The sequence below is a fragment of the Ictidomys tridecemlineatus genome, chromosome 15, assembly GCF_052094955.1.
Source record: "Ictidomys tridecemlineatus isolate mIctTri1 chromosome 15, mIctTri1.hap1, whole genome shotgun sequence".
Taxonomy (NCBI): Eukaryota; Metazoa; Chordata; class Mammalia; order Rodentia; family Sciuridae; genus Ictidomys; species Ictidomys tridecemlineatus.
The window spans coordinates 52,895,058-52,915,839 of record NC_135491.1 but is presented as its reverse complement, the minus strand read 5'-3'; the positions used below and the strand labels follow the sequence as shown (position 1 = coordinate 52,915,839).

Genomic DNA, 20,782 nt, shown 5'->3' with positions numbered 1-20,782 from the left:
GAAGTATGTGGAGAATCAAAATCTGATCTTTCTTATCTGGAATAGCTTAAATAAACACACATCACACATTGCAATCTGATGGACTAAAGTACTCTAAAAGCTTATTTAATAAGTTCATACATCTATCTCATGATGATATTTACACCACGCCTTGGCATGGAAAATCATTACTATGTTCGTGATGATAATGACGATGATTAAGACGGATAGAAACTCGAGCCTAGCTCAGGCCAAATGATGTTCAAGGACTATATATTTTTATCTTCTAACCAAGGTGGCCCAAATAAAGATTTTTAAATACCACGAGGCAATTACCATTATATAAATGTGTCCCAGTACAAAGTCACATGGGGAAAGGGCAATAACAGCAGCAAAGGCAAGAAGTTCAAATATCACTTCAGAGGTTTCACGCATCATGGAAAGTTCTGAGACCATCACCGCCAGGAGACCACTACAGACACTCTGGTGGGAAGGATGCAGATGCAGAGGAACATCTTATAACCAGTACCTTTCTGGAAGTTTTGCATGGGAGGGTGCCCCGGCTGAAGTAAAATCTAATAATTTTTTGCAAACATTCAACCAGACAAGCAAGGCGAGGGGAAACTGTGGCATTGTCCAAGAATTCTGGCCTCGAGGGTTACCCAGAACCTCTCTTAAATTTGAATTCCCTGTTTGCACAAGTATGCTGATTAGAGGTTCAATGATGTGCAGGGGTGGGAAGGGGTCTAGGAGGAGGGAGCATGGCTGACTGTCCTGTGGCTGCGGAGACTGGGCAGTGGCTCTACAAAGGGAAGGCTATTCTCTGTCATTCCTTTGGCTTCATTTGTTGGTCATGAAAGCAACAAGACTGTGGCAACTGAAGGTCTCAAATTTTCATCCAGGGTGGGAAGAAAGGAAGAGTGAAAACACCAGCAATGGCTTTTCTTCTCTCAGGAAAGCAAAGGTCTCCCAGAAGCCTGCCATAGATCCCTGCTTCTGTCTGTCAGCTAGGACCTGCCAAGTGGCCTCTGCTGCCAGGAGTGCTGTGAAGCGCCATCGTGTCCCGCATTTACAGTGGGTAGGCAAGGCCCCTGAGCTCGCTGGACAGTCAGAGTGGAGCCACGCAACCCCACGAGGCTGGGGTGGTGGAGGCAGAAAGCATGACTAGTTATCTCCAGCTACTTACCAAGTCGAATGCATGAGAAACTTAGGCCAAAAAATAAAAATTAAAAAACAAAAAAAGGCACCGATTGTCCACAAAAACCAGAACTTCAGCCAAGGAAAAGACTCCCTGTGCCCTACTTCTTCCTGGGCACACAGCTGGCCTGCACTTCCTAGTCTCTTGCAACTCACAGATGTGTAACACTTAGGCCTGGTCCTTACAGTGTCCCCATGGCATCACCCCGTGTTCTTGCCTCTTCCAGCAGCTTCATGCCGACAAGCCAGGCAGCTGTGGCAGCCAGGTGTGGAAGAAGGCAGAGCACGAGATGGAAGGAGCCTGGGTCCCTGAATCACCCTTGGGAGAGAGCTGCCTTGAGTCCAGAACAATAACTTTGGGGCTTTCGTAGCAAGAAATAAACTCTGGCCATGTTGGAGCCATGGTACACAGTGGGCTGATTTGTTAGAGCAGTTAGTGCTTCCTTTACTAACACATCCACCTACAAAAGGCAAATCACATTCCCTGAGAATCCCATTTACATGGTCCCTAATCCCACTTCCCACATGTTGGTGTTTAGCTCTGCTGAGCAAGCAATGGATAGAGGATCGCGGGTGCCATCAGCATCACCCCACCAGGCTCAGTGGCTCACTCCTCTGGGAGGACATCTTCTTAAAGAAACCAGGCCTGATGACACCGGGCATAAGCATAGCAAGGATTCTCCCTTTTATCTGTGAGGAAGAGACAAATCTTGGCAGCCTGTTGTGCTTTTAAAGTGTTTTTTCACGTCTCTTAACTAGACCTGTTATCAGAGAGCCCTTCTGCACTCTCCGTGGGGTGCTTCCAAGGAAGGCCTGGCCGTCATCACACTGCACTGGGGATGCACACCCTGTTTTGCACCATTCTTGTTTGACTTAGGTCCTGTTTCAAGTGCTACTGGAGGAGACGCAGCATAGCAGGAGAGTCCGGTCTCTGTAAGTTGCAATGAGCTGTGATTTCCTTGTTCTCCTGGTTTTTAGACGGAAAACAAATTGCATAAGGGAAATGTCTTTATAGTACCAGTCCTTAAATATTTTACAGGCAGAGCTCTTGGTGGGTGGTTTGGAGGCTCAATTACCCTGCTCAGGAGAGGGTGTAAATATCCCTGAGGGTTTACATAACAAACCCACGGTGACTCTGCACCACTTAAAACCCGTGGTATTTACATCTGCCTCTGAAATCTATGGCTCGATGGCATTTGAGTGTTCGAAAAAAGAATATGGCCAGCAGGATGGCACAGGTATAAAAACAAAATCATGCTATCCATCTGTCACCTACTGAGAGACATGATAAAGACAGCCAGGTCCTGTCATGCGGAACTATTAGGTAGAAGATACCACAGTATTCAAAGTTTTGCTCTTGAACACTCTTGAAAGGTGACAAGTAACAAGGGGAGCCTTTCCAAAGGTATCTACTAGAATGAGCAAGAGCAGGTCTGTTGCCGTGCAGAATTAGATGGAGAGTGTTGCTCCAATCAGAACACAGATTGTTACTGCCCTCTGTTGTACCTCATCTGATCAGACCACAACTCTCTGAAGTAAATAGTACCATCCTCACTTCACAGATGAGGAATCTGAGGCCCAGATGGTTGGGTAACCCGTCATAGGTCAATGAGCCACTTGGCAGAGAGAAGACATAGCACTGTACCCAGGTCTGCCTTACCCCGCTTACCATGGCGCCTCCTCTTAACTACTGGGCTACAGAAGGAGAGGCTTAAAGTCTCTTCCAAGAGGCTGAGAATATACCACAAGATGGTCCCGTGAGGAACTGCATTCCAAGGGTTGGGTGTAAGCAAGAGGAAGGGTCCAGAGATCCAGTTTGGACTCCACTGGGCAGAGGGCACCATTGCACCCCGTAGCTACTGTGACACCGGGGACGTGGAACCAACGGAACCAGCAGTCGGATCAGGAGCCCACTGGAAGTCAGAGCCGAGCGTCTGGTTCCCCAGTGGAGCTTAAAAGATAAAATTAAAAGGCAACCCGGTAAAGCCGTCCAAAGCTTGAAGAGCAGATTAGCCTCTAGACAAGGGAGGCTGAACAGAGAACAGGCAGAAGGCCAGGAAGGAGTGAGCAACCTGGGCACCTTGGAGCCAGGGACTGCCCCCGAGGGAGGTGACTTAACTGGAGGCTCAGGGAACAGGAGGGAGAGATTCTGAGTTAAGCAGAAAGAAAAGCACCTCAGTAACCCCCTCCCACCCCCACCACGCACCACTGTCAATTTCTAAACAGGTGTTTACAGAGAGAAAAAACAAAAATGAAGTCAAATAGGCAGACAGGAGCCAGAGTGGTTGACATCATGGGTTTGCAGTCATTTTATATTCAATAAGACACGCACCTTGAATATTCCCACTCTGTTCCTAGAGTTGCATGAAGTGCGTTCTAATTTCTAACAAAGGGGGAAGAAAGTTTCAGCACTATAATGTCTATTTCAAGCTTTTATCAGCACTAATTTCAGCCCCCTTTTTCCTTGTAACTCTGAACAGAGAGAAAACAGACATTAATTAAGCAAAGCTTTATCTCTTTCCGCTCTAATGAAAGCCACGTTACAGTTATATTTTCCCAAGATTTTTCTCCACTTAATGAAGACATTATCCCCCAGTTTTCAAAGTCATTTTACAAAAGAGCATTCAAGAGACATTAAAGTCAGTTTAAACTAAAAAGTCCTTTTGAAGTCAATAAACAATAAAAGAACAATGAGAAGTGAGCCTTTGATCCCGCCTTCGTCCAAAGTCTTTAATTTTCTGTTTTAATCTACGAGAGATGAAGTCTTGTATTCAAATAGTCCTCACCTCTAGAATGCAGTAAGCTTGAACTGGAAGTATCTTATAATAATCTCCTGATAATGTGGGTGTGAGGATATATGTATATATATGTATGCACATGTATGGGTGTATGTATATAAATATGTATAGATACTTGCATGCATACATGGATGTGTGTGTGTGTGTGTGTGTGTGTGTGAGAGAGAGAGAGAGAGAGAGAGTCCAGACATTCTGGGTATCTGTATATGTATGTGGTGTACACATACATACATGTACAGATACAAGTGTGTATGAATGCATGCATGTGAGTGTGCATATGCAACATGTTATATAAGATGGGGCATATGTGTACATATATGTACAGATGCACTATGCATGCATGTGAGTATGCATGTGTGTGCACTCATGTGCATATGTGTGTAGATAGGTCTATGCACATACTTCACATGTGCAGATACATGCATATCTCATTAACATGGATGCAGGTCAGCAGGAAGTCTTCCAGTAGAAAAGGAGAGAGAAAGTTTTAAAATTATTTCTAGTCTTACTTCTTTGAAAATTTTTAAAATATGAAAGGAAGAAAAAGAAAATAGAATCTTTGGCTTTGAAATTCATGGGAAGATCAAAGACTATAATGCACATAGATTTTTCGAGGTATACATTATTAATAACACAGGCAAACACATCACTAATCAATAGCGTGGTCAAGAGATGATAAGGTAAGCGCGTGTCTGTGCTCTGGGCAGAGCGGCATGAAGGGCGGGGATGGCTCCCTCCCCGAGATCTCTTTACTTGGGCATTACCCTCCACCCGGCCACTTCCTGAAACTGGGGTCATGGGCAGGAAAGTACCTAGGACTGTTTGACACAAGGGAAGGGGAAACAATGAGCAGCTTAGCATGTCCCATGTGTCAGAGCACCCCTCCCCACGTGGGCTGTTCTGTATTCAGGTGCAATCCACGAAACATAAAAATTAACCACTTTACAGTGCATCCTTCAGTGGCTCACCCTGTTGTGTGACTACTGAGTCCGCCCAGTTCCAGAACATTTTCATCTACCCCAAGGAAACTCAGGGCCCACTAGCCTGAGTTTTTCCGCTCCCCTCCCCTACGGCCCCCCGCAAACACCCCCTGCACCATATTCCTGGGACTAGCCTGGGCTGGATTTTGTTTACAAATGGAATCCAATAACATGTGACATCTTGTGCCTGGTGTCCGAGCTTCTATTAATTTAAAACCAAAAAAGTCCATGTGAATGCAACTCCGATTAAAAAGATCAGTTCTTCAGAAAGGAAAAAAAAAATCCATGAAACATAATAAACACCTTAAAAACATACATTGATCACACTGCTAGTGCCCCCTGATGGTGGGTATTATACACCAGGAAAATGAAGGGAAGAACACTGATTCACACACCAAGGCACGTTCGTGTGGGCACTTATTACCATAACAGGGTGTGCAGGTGGAGATGCGAACACATTCCCATAAACATGTTCAACTATGAGATGGTGGGTCCGCGTGCGTCACCTGGACTGCTCGCCCACTTGAGAAACGGAAGTTCTGCAACTCCACTCCTCCTTTTGCCGATTTTCCTTGAGGGTCCAACAGGAGTTGAATGGAGAGCAGAGCAGAACACAGTCCATGTCTCCAAAGAGGAGAAAGAATGGGGACCCTCACAGAGATGAGAAGCTGGGCCTCTCCAGAAAGGACAGGAGGATAGGGGCAGATCACAAACAAGGGGCGCTCCTGTGTTCACAGATTGAAAGGCAGGACTGACAGACACAGGTGAGAGTCCTGCTGGGCTCTGACATGGCCCCCACGGGGCAGCGTGTCATCAGAAGGCGGGGGCCTTGAGGAACTACACTAAGATTAAATGAGACGAGGACACAGTCAGCACTAGGGACGCGACAGCCATTTGTCACTGTTGCTCCCACCTAGCCACTTTGGCAAGGTGCTCAGCGTGGACTACAGGAGACACAAGCAGGACTCAGCAGGCCGCGCCTGCCTCCTGCCCCCTCCAGTGCCCTCTCCTCTCCCTTCTCCTTCATAAGTGTCCCACTTATGTCTGTCTCTGTCCCTCTTCCAAATCTTCAGCAGATATGCCACTAGATGTCCTGGCCACCATGCTGAGCGATGAGCATTTACACCATGTCTCCCTGTGATGGGACGGGCAGGGCCTCTCTCAGGTGGACCCGCTGCCACAATATGGTGCGCTCAGATGAGCTCCCCTACTCTGCAGCAGGCCACCGCCGGTGTCTCACCCCTCTGGCCTCCACACCAACAAGTCGAGATTCTTGTTCCAGGACAGAGAGAGCCCCATGAGGAGGAAACAGCTCTGCCAGCCTGAGTGACAGTCCTGAGGCCCAACAGTCCACCCTGGCAAACCGGGAAGTGGGACTCACCCTTTAAATCTTCAGATGAACATCTGCCAACGTTATAAAACACTCCTTTAAACCCCTTCCTTGATCATAAACCTTAACTCACCTAACACACAGCACTGGGGCAAAGTAGGCTTGAGAATTACCCATGTAATTCTCAAGGGTGAGACATCAATGACAAAGCTTCATTCAGCCAATGATCCTGCAGCCACAGAACCCCAAACCATGAACTGAGAACCTACTACATGCCAGAACAGTAAGATGCCTCCCTACACATTACCTCCTCTCCCTGTCCTCTCCCAGGCATCCTGGTGACTCTTATCCTCTCAAGACAACATGAATGACAGTCCCATATTCATCAGCACATCTGGCCAATGCAGGATGGCTTTTCCTGTGAGTTCAGGGAGTGATAGGGACTTGGGCATGGGAATGCCCACTATGCCCACATCTGTGTAACTGTCCACAGGACACCTTGGCTGTTGAGGGTTGTTGTTCTGCGCAGCCTGGTGATTCATTAAGCATCATCCAGGAACCCTTCAACCGCCTCTTCTCAGGGAGGCCACAGTGGACGTGCACGGCAAGGGCACCTCCAACCAGGCACGCTGCACTTGAACTATCCCCACACATGCTGGAAAAACGCCATCCCCAGTGCGTAATTCCCCCCCACACTGTGTATTTATTTTCTTTCATGTTTTCTTTCTGGCATGGCCAGACTGAATCTTTTACTGTGAGCACAGAGTTGCAGAAGGATATGGATTTGACACGAGGCGGATACCTCCCCTTAGCAAAAGCAAATAAAACAAAAGTTCAACGAGCCTCAAAACCAGTGTGCATGAATGTCACCGTGCCTGAGAAGAGGAGATCAGAGGACAGTAATGGACACGGAGTCCTCCCGGGGCAGTGGGGTGAGGTTACCTGGGCAAGGTCCCAGAGGCCAGTGTGGGAGACCCAGGAGAACAGCAGGGACCAGGCAAGACCCCGCCCGGGAAGCAGTCAGGCTTTGCACGTCCCTGTCGTCGGGGTGGTTGTCCCTGTGCCTGCTGCCTCCTTCCTCGAGCTAATCAAGGGAAACATAACTAGTCCAGGCGGCAGGGCGAGTTTACAACAACTGACAGTAACTATAACATACGCCAGTTTGTATTAAGATGTTATTGCACCTTTCCGGTTCTAATCACCAATTATGACTCTATTACTCCTACTTGGCAGTTCATCTGCTCCTTCCTCCGCTAAGGGCGACTTGCAGACGGACCTCTGATCTCCCGGTTCCACTTCAGTGAGCGCTCAGCACGGCGGCTGTCATCTGCAGACACTGAAGAGGTAAGGCATTGCTTTTGCTCAGATAACTGTACCTGACCTTACAACAATTTACTAAGGAAATACCTGCTTAATAGCAGTGTGAGTGCAGGTTTCCTTCATGCTCGCCCCGGCACTGCAAATTAGCGACAACAGGATAAATCTATGGCCGGCTCACTAGACACTTCATTAAATCACTGTTCTCTTGCCTTGTAGCGCGCTAATAGAATCACAGCCCTCGTTAGCTACTGAATAAAAGATCAATCACAGACTTTGAAAGCTCTTGCTACCAGCTTCCAGAGGAAACAAGGAAGAAAAAAATAAAAGGAGAGTGAGCGAGAGAGAGAGATATTTAGGATCATCGCTGAGATTCTGAATGGCCTCACTGCAAGTTGCTTAAATTACCTTTTCCACTACTGACTCCAACTGCAATACTCAGAGGAACTTGTTAAGCCTGCTTTCAAGAGCAGCACTCTAATATATGGCTGCGAGACCCTGGTCAAAAGTTCATAATGTGCATATGTAAAAAGGTACTAAATTGCCCGAGGGCTAAAACCAGAGGAGTTTAATTGTAGCAAAATGCTGAAAACGGTCTGTTGAGGGTCCTTCTATTGGGATACTGCTGGCTGTGGCTGATTGAAGTACGGAACATAAAAGTCTTACAACAATATTTCCTTAAATGCCGGGGAAACTGCCAGCAGTTGGTATTGCATGAATGTTGTGGTTAAAGAAAAACATTTTCCTCCCCTAAAATAAATAGAGTATTAAAAACTGCTCCAGCACATAATTCTAAAGCATGACGGAGAAAGGGAGGGTTCCTCCATAATAAATACAGGATAATTCATGGGGCATGTCCAATCGACTCTCAGTGTATTTTTACATGGGGCACATTGAAAGTACTGAGGCATGAACTCTGAGGGGTTTTGGACTGTGAGCAGCTGTGATGGCGAAAACAGCTTTGCCCTGAAACAACCGCTGGCCCTGGCTGCTGCGCTGCCACTGGCTTAGATGCACCCGAGTGGGGATCCTTGCGGAGGGCCTGTGTGGCTTTCTCCACGTCTTCTATGAGATCTGGGGTTCCACCCACACACCACCGCTGGTAAGGAAGGGTCTCTGGAACCCAGAGTTCTCTGCTTTCTCCAGCTATGCCCCCTCTGTGTACAGGCGCTTCCCTGTGTTAGGTCCAGCCTTTCCCTCTGGCTCCTCGTTTGGTTACGTAGCCACACAAGAACAGCAGGCAGCCAGGAGGGCCTGTGTGCAACATGGCACACCCAGGAGAATCCAGACCTTGGCTGGCGGGCTCTCACGTTAAGAGAAGTGTTTGTGAAAGTTAGGGTGAGCCTTCATGGATACTGGAACATGAACCCAGGCATCACTTGATTCTCTTTTTTTTTTAATTCAAACATGGAATTCTGCACATATGTGATAGCACCAAGCTTCTAGCAATGACTGGATGATTTGATAAGCACCAACAAGGGTGGACGTCCACTACTAAAGCAGAAACTACCTGTGGCAAGGATGGGGTAAACGATCAGCAATACTTGGATTCCCCTTGCCAACCAGAGGCCCTATTTCCTGAGCTTCATCCTCCAAGGAAACCACGTCCAAACTTACAGTGAGAAGCAAGCGATGTTCCCTCAGTGATAGAGTATGTTAAAAGCTGAAACAAAGCATCCGTTTAATATCTACGGTCAGCAGAATTCCTTAGGTATCCACCCCCCACCACAGGTCCAAGCCTTGCTATGCCACCTGGATAAGTCCACCACCTATCACATCTCACACTTAAGAGGTCAGGTCTACTCTTCAAAAGTAGAGACACAGCAGGTCACTGGACACATCTGCCGTAGGCCACACTGATTTTCTTTCTTACAAACTGCAAACCTGAGTTTCTCAAGAGGAGGTCCCTCAAAAGGAAAAGCAGTTGTAGGATGGCTGCTGTTCTCTGGTCTACTCTGTCAGGGCTGAAGAAATCTGTGCACCTGAGGCATGAGTACTTGGGAAGGAAAGGAGAGAAATGGGCAAAGAATACACTGAAAGATAAGGAAGTCATGAATGCCAGAAACGGGAGCCCAGGAATACCTCTATTCCTCGATTCCTTCCAGGACTTATGTCGTGGGTCCCAAAAGGCAAGACTGGACCCACCCTGACAATGTGCTCCCTTCTAACTCCTGACCACAAAGGCTCCCAGATCCCAGAGGAGCATGCCAGCACCTTCCAGCATAATGTTGTGTCTGCTCACAAGGCCAGGCCACCACTGCATGCTGAGCCCTCTGTCAGGGATAGAGCCCGCGGAAGCCCTGGTGTGCATTGGGAGGAAGTGCTTGGAGAAGCAGGGAGGTACTGTGGCAGGGCACAGGCAATCAAGTCACAAGGTCAGCAGTTCTACCTACCAGCTATGTGACCAAGGCCACTCACCCAGAGCTTCAACTTCCTCCACGATAAAATGTACAACAAAAAGTCAAAACACACTAGTTCCTGTGGGAAGGAAAAGGCAATGACAATATTAAAAAAAAAAAAAAAATCCTGAACCTTTGGCCTGCCAACTCAAATGCTTCTTCTCTACCATTCTGTACTCCCCAGGGAACTCTAAAAATGATCCAAAGGATGCTCAGAGGAGAACAAAACAGACTGAGCTATTCTAAAACATGGTTGCGGTTTTCAATGCAATTTTAATGAAAAAGCCATGTGAACTCATTGTGAATCCATACAGTTCTAAGGATGACTCAATCTGTGACTGTGGCTCAAGCTCAGTGTGGGAGTGAATGAGACTTATAAGCCAGTCCTGTGCAGTCAGAGGCACATTACAAGCTGATTACCCAGAACCTACTGAAAGCATGGAAATGCTATTTGGGATTCTTTGCATTCGCCCTTAGCCAGCTTCTTCAGGACAAACAGAAGACCTCAAAGGCGAACTTCAGATTTCCTGGACAGCTTTTGCTTCCTTGGGTAATGACTGACACTGCACCTGGCCCATGCATTTCCAATTCCACTTTGCTATAAGTAGACCCCCATTTTCATCCCAGCTCTCTGTATGAAAAGAAAGAATTCATGTAAGTCATGATGAATGCTCTAAATGCCAGCAGAGACCAAAGTCAAGGCGGTAAAGTGACTCCCAGGGAAATTATGGACTCAGCTTAATTCTTGCTGAAAATGCTTTAGTTTAAAACCATGCCCAAACGTATAGACAAAAATATCCTCAATATACTACTAATAAACTAGTCCTCATTTTAAAACTATCAGCAAAATCCCCCCAGCACCCACAGAGCAAGCTGATGGGTGGATCTGGTTTTATGAACACTAGAGAAATGTGGCCTGCTGAGGGGCTACTTCCTGGGAAGCTTGCGGCCAGATGTTATGAATATTCTGTCACCTCCAGACTCGGGCATCCCTGCGTTTAACTCTGGGTACATCACGTGAGCACGGAGCCTGCAAACTGGTGGTTTCTAGCTGAGCACCTTAAAGCAGCGACCACACTCAATTAATTCAGAGTGGGAAGAGAGAGCCAATGTGTGTATTTAGTATTCTTCTAAGAGAAAATTATGTTGGATTTACATAAAAAGAAGCCATTAGGTATTTCTCTATCTTGCAAAGTAGTTTTTGTTGCTTTCTTATATTTCCAACTGTGTATGTCAATGAAAACACGCGTAAAGGGCAGGCAGACGCCTGAAATACTGAAAATCTACCTAGGCAACGCTGAGCTCTACCATCCACCCATCCCCAGCACATTTCCCATGGAGCCTCACTATTGACTCTGTTTAGAGTTGTGGCTTTTTTGTCTTGGATGGACTGAAACTGAGAGGTAAAGACTTTCAAGATGAACGTTACTTCTAGAACTAAACAACTAAGGCCTCTAAAGAAATAATCCAGTTGTTATGCACCCAAATTTGGGGTTAATTAATTAACAAAGAAGGCAAATTAAGGACAAGCTAATTACACATGGCCCTGGGCTGATCCGAAACTAACTGAGAAGGCCCTAGCCATGGACCTAGGTTTTTGGGGAGAGAGCCCCTCCTGAGCCCGTCACGCACAACTTCTTGGGATTTCTAAACCAAGTCAAGCAATTTTTCATTTGCAACATCAAGCAAGCCTTCAGGCTGAATGGGAACGCAAACATGTCACCGTTCTTATTTGTAAATACTTAACTGCGCTGAAACTAGAAGATGTTTTCCAAGAACATTCGTTGGCAAACATAAGCAATGGTGTACGCAAGATCAGAAAGTAAATTCTGCCCCAGGAAAAGCCCTCGATGCTTGACAGCGTACACTTAATCCACACGCCTCAGAGACCCACAGAGGCACCATTCAAGAAAAACACAAGAAAAGCATGAATTGGTGAAATGGCAGAAGCCACACAGGATCTCAATGGTTGGTGACGAGGAGGAGGAAGAACAGCAGGAAAAGAAGGAAGCTCCGAGCTGAGAGGCCCAACCACTCCTAAGCCCTTCCCACTCAGCAGGACAGACAACCCACCAATGCTTAGATGCCATGTCTATTAAAGTAGAAAAGAGCTCAAGGTCACTTGGGCTAGAGAAAAGGGCACTACCTTGCTGTCTTGCAGCATGAACTTGAAACCATCTCTTCAGATTTCTGGGTTTGGTTTCTTACTCTAAACTAATGACCTTGGCCACAATGACCTCTAAGGTGAAGGCAACTGTGGTCACGTGAGCTGGTGAAAGGAAGCCTCAGTTCATCATGCCACGCAGGGAACATGAGGCTCGGCTCTTCCCGAGTCACCTACTATCCTCCGTTCAGACCCTGTGGTTCATTAGTGTACCTATATACCCTTCTAGGTTATGATGAATAGGGCAGCTAACCTGGGAAACTTCAAGTGATCATGCAAGTGAAGTCAATTAAACGCTGAGATGACATGAACAGAAACTGATGGAAAAGAAGGCTGCTTTTTTTCCCTCCCCAATCCCAATAAGGACATACTAATCATGCCATCCCCCCAGCCCCTCCACTGGACATCTACACGCTAATTCCACCCCGAACCCACATTGAGATGCAGCCTGGTGCCACCTATGGGCATCCACTGGTACTTGTGGGACTTTATGCACATGGTTCGGGTACACATGTATAAATATATACAGACACATATATTTTTAAATTTCAGATTGGTTTCCCTAGTATCAATGCTAAAATTAGCAAATTTACATTGTTTATTCTTCACATGCTGCATAATAATTTAAAATGACTACACAAGTTATAAATATGCAATAAGAGAATAAATGTTTATTTTGGGCTATGCCCCCAAAACAAACAGTTGATTGGCATAAACAGGGAAGGGTGGGATAACAAGTAGAGTATGTGGAGGTTGACCAGGTGAGGTCATGCTCCATCATATCTGGGAGGCCCTGGACACAAGCAGACACGGACTCCAGCACAAAGACCAGAGAGGTTCTTATGTTCAGCAGAAGCTGCTACCTTCTGGATTATGTTCATGTGTGCTCCTGTGGGCTCCATGACTGCTATTAAGATTTTACAAAAGAAAGCCTGAAGCACAGGAATACATATGTTTGCATGTAAAAGAAAAACAATTAAATCAAGAAATAGAGTTCGTGCATCTCCACCCACCAGCTTTGGCAGAATTCACCTCACTGGCTCAGGACATACACATGAGCCCTGAAGTGACACTTCCTTAGTGAAGCCCTGTCACCAAAGACTTATAGTCCAGGAACCAAGAGGACAAGTAGCAAACCTGGACTGGACAAAAGAGCTTTCTTTACTCCAAGTAGTAAAAGGGCATATTTGCAGGGGGGCTTTGGCTGCTCCTGGATAAGCCCAATCTGGAAGAGCTGTGACATGAGACCTGAGAGAGGCCCCCAGAAAGGTCATTAATGAGCACAACAGCAACAAACAAACAAGAGTGCAGAAGCACCAGTTGGCCTGAGCACACCAGACACTATTCTATGCCCAGCAGGTTGAAATCACAGGACGGGCACACACTGCAGACACTTCCACTTCAAATAAACCATCTCTCCAGTAGCCCTGACTCAGGTGGCACTTGAAGAAATGCTGCCTCTGCCATCCCACAGAGGACAAAACTCTTCCCTCCAAAGACTAACTCTTCTAAAGAGCTTCAGTTCGCTAATTGGATAGTTCCACAATCCTATGGCATTGAGGATTTGCTTATGAATTTGAAATCATTTTAACATGGTCTGTTAATGTTGGTATTCACTAAAGACCACCACTATTTAAATAATGAGTGGGCATGATAATTTTTATACACATTATAGAAGTGACACAGACATTCTACATATTCTCTTTTAAGAATGTCTTACATCATTAGTTAAGTGTCATCAATAGAAAGATGCATCGAGATATGTCAAAGATGCCACAGTCACAGTTTGAGGACTTATTTATAGAAATAGACAATGTACCCATCAGAAAAAAAATTTTATGATAAAATATTATTCCATACTATCTCCATCAGATATCCCTAAGGCAAAAATGTAATGCTACTACTTAATAAACAGAAGACAATGATTTGTTAAGCCCTAAATAATATTTAAAATGTCATATATTTTCCTTATTGATCTACACATGCACATATGTGTATATCAATAAATTCATCCCAAAATTTACATATCCTATGTGTACTCCTACCCATTTATCTTCCCTAGTCAGTCCACACTTTAAAAGCTTCTACAACGTCTGTATCTTGTCTCCTGCCTCTGGACCTTCGATACTGTCTAGGTGCAGACTTGGAGCATTTCCGGTCACCTCCACATTCCTCTTCCCCACTCACCTTCTTCTCAGAGGCCCAACACAGCCTGAGCCAGCAGAGGCTTTGGGTGGAGGAATTTAGAGCTGGGTGCTCCAGTCAACAGGAAGAGGCTTGAATTCGCCTCCACTGCCTTGAGTTTGTGGCCTTGGGCAAGTTCTTCATTGCCTCCAAGCTTCCTTGATAATAACAGAACAACACTCCCAAAGAACTCAGGTGAGACGTGCACAGGTGCACAGCACAAGCCCTGGCATACAGGAACTGCTTTACCCCACCCTCATCCTCTTCATCATCATCATCATCATTGACTTCAATATACAATGCTAGGTCCAGAATCCTCTGCAATGTCTTTGGGTGGTCCTTTTTATCCACCTTGAGCCTCAAATTCATGTGCATTACTTGAGCCCTTCCTATAATACGGATTCTATCTTTGATCAAATTTGAAATTTTGTTCATCGTGATTTTTTTGCATTCATTTTTATTTTTAAAAATACTGATCCCCTTGATCACTGGAGTTAGTGCCCCTTGAGCTTTATCCCTAGTCCTAGTCCCCATCCTATCACTGGGGCAAAGTGCACCTAAATCCTCTTTTACTGGCTGTACGTGTTCACCTCCAACATGTTCTTCAAGTCTCAGTAGAGATGTCACTGCCATTCTGCAACTTCATGTGACCATCCTTGTTCCCGCCTCATCCACTGCCACTCAGCTCCCTCTGTGAGCTCCCATGGGACGAGGAATGTGCTTGGCTGTCTTTGCCCTCAGGACAGCACCTGGCACACAGGTTCTCAGATGGTGGCAGATCAAGCAGCTCTAGAGCAGCCACCCTCGATGGACCGACCATGGTGCCTTGTGCAGTGAAACCAGAGGTGCATTGAGACTTGGGTCACAGTCAGCAAGAATGAAAAACAACCAAGAAAAAAAACAATAGAGGATACTGTCATGGTGAAGAAGAGTACGGCTCCACAGAACATTTGTCTCAGACTTTGACATACAAACATGCGTGAGTACATATACATTGGGTTCCAGCATAAGCAAACCTCAGAAGTGGTCAGTTTGAAAGACAGCCTTCCAGAGCAACACAGGATGTCCTGGTCTGTCATTATCATGTGCCCTAGCCACAGCAGAGAAAGGATACCACTTCCAAAGTCATCTAAGACCCTGGAAGTTGGGGGAAGAATTAAGTGGCGACATGCTCGGAGCCAATCCTGGGTAAATGGGGAACTCCAGAATCCTAGAATGGACATGCTCAGGGATTTCTTAGGCATTAGCTAAGAAGTAAAGAGACCCATTATCGAATTAAAAACATCTTTAGGGTTGAAATTACGGTCATGAAAACTTGGTAAAATGTAGATTTGTGATCTAAAAGTGTGAACTTGATGAAAAATAATGGACACAAAACTCACAATAGAAACAGTTACAAATGTTGCCAGGTACAAAACAGAAATGAACTAAATCTCCACTGCGTGATACAAATGGAAAGAGAAATGGTGCAGAATGGGATTTCAATTAAAAGAAAAGAGCTTAACTGTCTTTGTACTATTTAAAAACTGGATTATGTATTTAATTGTCCTAATGGAATTCACCCTGCATCAAACCACCAACAGAAAAATTGATCAGTGTTGATACAGTTCTGATTAAAATGTTTTATTCATAAATATATAGTTAAAAAAATCTTTAGGAGCAAAATGGCAAGGCTGAAATGGCTGGCTTGACTCTTCCTACCCTAGACAGATTTCCTAAGCACAGGTGCCATCTCTAGGACACAACTTTAAAAAAAGAAGTTCCATTAATTGATACTTACTGTCTACAAACAGCCACCTGCATTGTCATTGCTAGGTGATCTTTATAAACCAGCTTAAGTGAACTGAATGAAAAATAAAATTTCATGAAGATACATTGAAAACATAGTTCACTGAGAAACAATCATGGATGCAGGGGAAAAGGAATAGTAGAGAAAGAAAAAAGAAAAGACCAAAGGAGGGATACCTATGCATTTGCCAGAGTCCTGAGGAACTGTGTTGCGTGAACACACGCACACAGACATACAGGTCTTTGACTAGAAGATTCTAATCAAGTCTGGGCTCTGGCATGTCACTAGAGAGCGATCAGTATCTGGCATTTGTGAAACATGAAGGAAACAAGTTTTTAAGAGCTTTCTAAAATTCTGAAAATAGGAATGGTTTTATTAGAATATTCACTTATTCAAAAGGTGTTCCATAATCTCTTGTTGAGTATGGATGATATAGAAATATGTCCAAAAGCACACACCATGAGAAAGTTACTTTGGTATGGTGTTAAGAGATTCGGAGGGATACGCCTGTACTTAACCTAAATCACTTTATTAATTCAGACTTGACCTGCTTCCAAAAACAGGATCTAAGGCAACTTAAAGGAAGGACAAGCAGAGCACAGGGTGAATAAGTGTTTGAGAGTCACTAGAAGCTGAAGAAAGTGGGCAGGGAGCGCATAAGAATGAATATGGCCTGGAAATGGACCAAGTCGAATTTTAAGGTCCAGAAATACGTCATGTTCTCATGTGTTTATCATAGAGGGGATTATGGCAGTTCCTCGGGGTATCCTGGGAGCTCAGGGTTAGAGGGTGTTTTGCACCTGCAGGGGCCCAGCTGCATCTCATCCGGGATCACGTGACAGATACTGTCCTTGCTTCAGCTGTTCTCTATGCCTTGACAGTCAGATTTTAGAAACATTCACAGTAATTGGCGGGGGATGAAGGAGATGAGTTTTTCTTGAGTTCAAAACTTGCCACAGGGTAAGGACTGTGCCTCAACCCCCAAAGACCCAAAGACGTGGCAGCTCTTTTCTCCTTTGTCTGGAGAAAAAGAAAATCCGTGGGCTGGAGAGCTAGGGTGGCTTGCCGTGAGGGCAGGGACACCAGAAGGAAGCGCTGGCATTCCTCTGGCACCTGGCCCCCTCCTCTCCAAGCCCACAGGTGGCCCTTCTCCACACTGAGCTCGGCTCCCCTCCTAGTCCTGACCAGTGGGCTGACACCGGAACGTCCCCACGAGCAGGCCCGGCACCGTCCCTACTAATAAACGTGGCCTCACTGCTGTCACTGCTGGGTGTCCCCCGGCCTCTGGAACCACACAACCTACACTCAGGGAGATTCAGGGTGTCCCCCAGGCTGTGCCAAACACATTTCAAATGTTCCCCTTACCGTCCATCCTGGGGCATCTCCAGGGCCAGGCATCTCCAGGTTTCATTTATCAACTTTTAAAAAATGTTTGGCTTTAAGTCAAAAAAGGTCCTCACCCTGGGGTCAGCTATGGGCCCAACAGAGCCTTTTGCCTGGCAATGAGACAAAGTGCTACCGGAAGATACCACACACAAGCCCAAGGGCAGCCAGGAGCAGTCTGCACCACAGAAAGACCCCTCCAGATTCAGGATAGCGGAGACCAGGGTTACCCTCCTTTCCAGCCTTCAGAAATCTTCCACATGCTTGGAATGGAAAGAACAGAAACGAGAAGACAGCTATATTATTTTCACTACTGGGTAGACTCCAAAATCTATTTTTTTTGAAATATATTGTATTTATTTTCTTTTAAACGTCTTCTTAATGCCTTCCTTATAGAAAATTTGCTCAGGGTTACTGTTGAGTTTTCAGCCATGCTGATTCCATTACTTGTGGTTGTAGAGGATCAACAAAGTGACAATGACACTTTACACACAAAAAAGCCAGCAGAAGAGACTGAATCCTAAGAAAAAGACACTGTGTTCACCTGCCTAGGAATATTAAAATATCAACAATATCAAAATCCCCCAGATTTTACAGGGTTTTTTTTTTTTTTTTCCTTTTTCTTCTAAGGAGTGAGAATACTAAGAAAACATGCAGGTCTCAGTAGTTGATGTACAGTATTTTTTTTGGATCTAACAAATATACTTTTTATAACTTTTCTCTGAAAGAAGGAACTTTCTAGCTCAGATTACTTGGACACTCTTACTGTTTATCCTTCCCTTTTTTGAGCAGTCAGAAGAGATTTCTTTCAGGACTTCAAATAAATAAGATATCCAGCTGAACAAACACCATATATTCTCATGGATTACTTTGGCTTCTTAAAGAATATTTCACTTTCTTTTTTTTTTCAAATGTAAATGATTAAAGAGGCCATCATATGAAACTCAAGAATGGACTGTTTAAAGTGGTGTGGATTCCACACAAGGTGGGATGTGAAGAAGCGAAACGCCAAGCTCAGTGAAAGAGTGTGATATTTCACAGGGGAAATTTAAATATTGCTAAATATTTTATTATATGTTTTAACAGGGCTGATTTTATGACATGAAACCCAAACTTTCCTACTTAAAATCAATGTCTACCATATTTTCCGAAGACAAGAAAAATAAAGGTTTCTATTTTCAAAAAGCAAACCCCAAAACAACCACCACCACAAATCCTACAGATTACACATCGTTTGAATGAGCAGAATAGTATGCTATGCCGGCTTTGGAATGATGGCGAGCCTTATCTAATTTTACGGCTCAAAACAAAAGAAGTTCAGGGTTTCTGGTCAATTTTTAGAACTCAACTCCAATCTCGGCAATAGAAGTTTCTTTAGAAAATGCCGGCCATCTATTAACGCGGGGCCCCTCTACCAAAGCAGCATGAAAACAAATACTTGACTTTAGGAAATGATCCACATGCTTCTTTATTCTCTTCATAAGCTTTCTTATTAAAGGACTAAATCTTAGCTCCCATCATGAGGCAGAAATGCATAAATACATAAAGGGAAAAAAGGTGCTTTCCACACCTCTCAGCCCGGAGAGAAGGCAGATCTGAAGAACACAGAGACACCCATCGGACCCGGTAAAATGAGGGCAGGGTAGCAGCAGTGGGATGTCACCTTGGTGGTTAGGTTACAGAGGACTGTGACTTCCACCTCCCATGCACGCTCTTCCCTTCCTGGCTCCTGGCTTCCGGCTTTCATGGGCCAGCTGCCATGTTGCCGAGGCCTAAGAGGCACAAACCCAGTGGGGAGCCAAAGTCCCAAATCTACTGGGCCACAGGGAGCTGGGCCTCGAGGAGACTCTTGCCTGGCTGCCACCCCGGGTTCGGCTCTGAGCCTCACCTGCTGTGCCGTCAGGTCAGCTATTGCCCACCTGGGCAGGGACTGGGCGCAGGGAAGACGAAGCACCGAGGTCAGAACTCCCCACTCCAGGGCCCTCACTGCAGATCACAGCCCTCTGAGGTCTGAAAGTGCTTTATGGGTGACAAAGTGCTCTCTGCTACCTGGCCTCAGCCATGCTGTACCCACCTGGGGACCCTCGCACAGCAAACTGAGCATTTTCTAACCAGGTTTACGGATGATCCTTCCCGACATCTTTTCATCATACTGAGCAGGACGAAGACACCCAGGCCATCTGCATTTCTACTTTACCCTCAGCCTCTCGGCAGGTCCAAAACAAGAGAATAAAGTGAGTTACTAGTCCACGTACAGAAAACCTCTCATTTGACTCTGCTGCTGCATTTGCCCACAAATCAAGGGAGGCTCTGCCAAACACGACGGACTACTCCCTGGCTTGCTGTGTTTTCCACCGGAAGCTGATAATTTCTTCCTTGAAAATGAACTAGTAAAAAAAACAAATCCTCAAGTTAATTAATTAAAGGTACCTCCAGTCTGTAGCCCAAGAGGTTCCCTCCCTCATTTCCATGCTACTGCTCCTCTCCCAGCACATGGTCTTGGCGAGATCATGGACCCTGCTCAGTGTTGTGCACCTAACAGCATTCTAAGCATGCGCCAGATGATCAGAAGCATTTGTAGGTTGGATGGATGGATGGATGGATGGATGGATGGATGGATGGATGGATGGATGGACAGACAGATGGATGGATGGAAGGACTGACGGACTGACAGGTGTACAAACACATAGATGCACATCAAAAAGACATAAGGTCAAACTTTTTGTGGTGCACACATGAATTTATCGGGGTGGAGCCCTGCTTCAGCATTTCCCCACTTGGTCACTAATGTCCCAATCCTCCCTGAATGTAGATAAGCTGTCTTATCTTTAAAGGTGCCACTGGCTGAAATAATTGCTGTGAGACAAAACAATTCTGACACCAGATCACTGTGCTCCCTTCCCGCTGCCGCTCTGGTGTATGTGTGCTCAGGAGATCGCCTCTCAACGCCTGTGCCCTGAGGGTCAGTAAGGGTTTGGCACCTGGGATGCAAACAATGCAGACAGGTACCAGGGTGATTTGTGTGCCAGTCATTCCCAAGTGTAAGGCCACCATTTCCCACAGAAAGCAACAGTGCTGTGATGGGTTTTCCCTCCAGTGACACAGGGCTGAGGAAGACTGCTTCGCCCACCAGTGGTGTCCTGCCTACACTCCCTGGAGTCCCAATTCCAGCTCTTCCCTGCAGTCAGGGGAAAGGTACGAGGGTGTGAGCCTGCTTTTCACTCAGTGGGCACGACAGGGCTGTGTTAGTCTTTCTTACTTC

The 20,782-nt window shown here is 45.7% G+C and overlaps 1 protein-coding gene and 1 long non-coding RNA gene across 5 annotated transcripts in view; one reads left to right on the top strand and one right to left on the bottom strand.

The window, feature by feature from the left end:
- Positions 1-20,782, bottom strand: part of Wwox (WW domain containing oxidoreductase) — an 861,609-nt gene that overhangs the window by 574,763 nt on the left and 266,064 nt on the right. The gene's annotated exons all lie outside the window — the stretch shown is intronic.
- LOC144370908 (uncharacterized) lies at positions 6,980-8,378 on the top strand. The gene is made up of 3 exons (XR_013430995.1): positions 6,980-7,216; positions 7,518-7,628; positions 7,821-8,378. It is a non-coding gene; the product is annotated as an uncharacterized LOC144370908 (long non-coding RNA).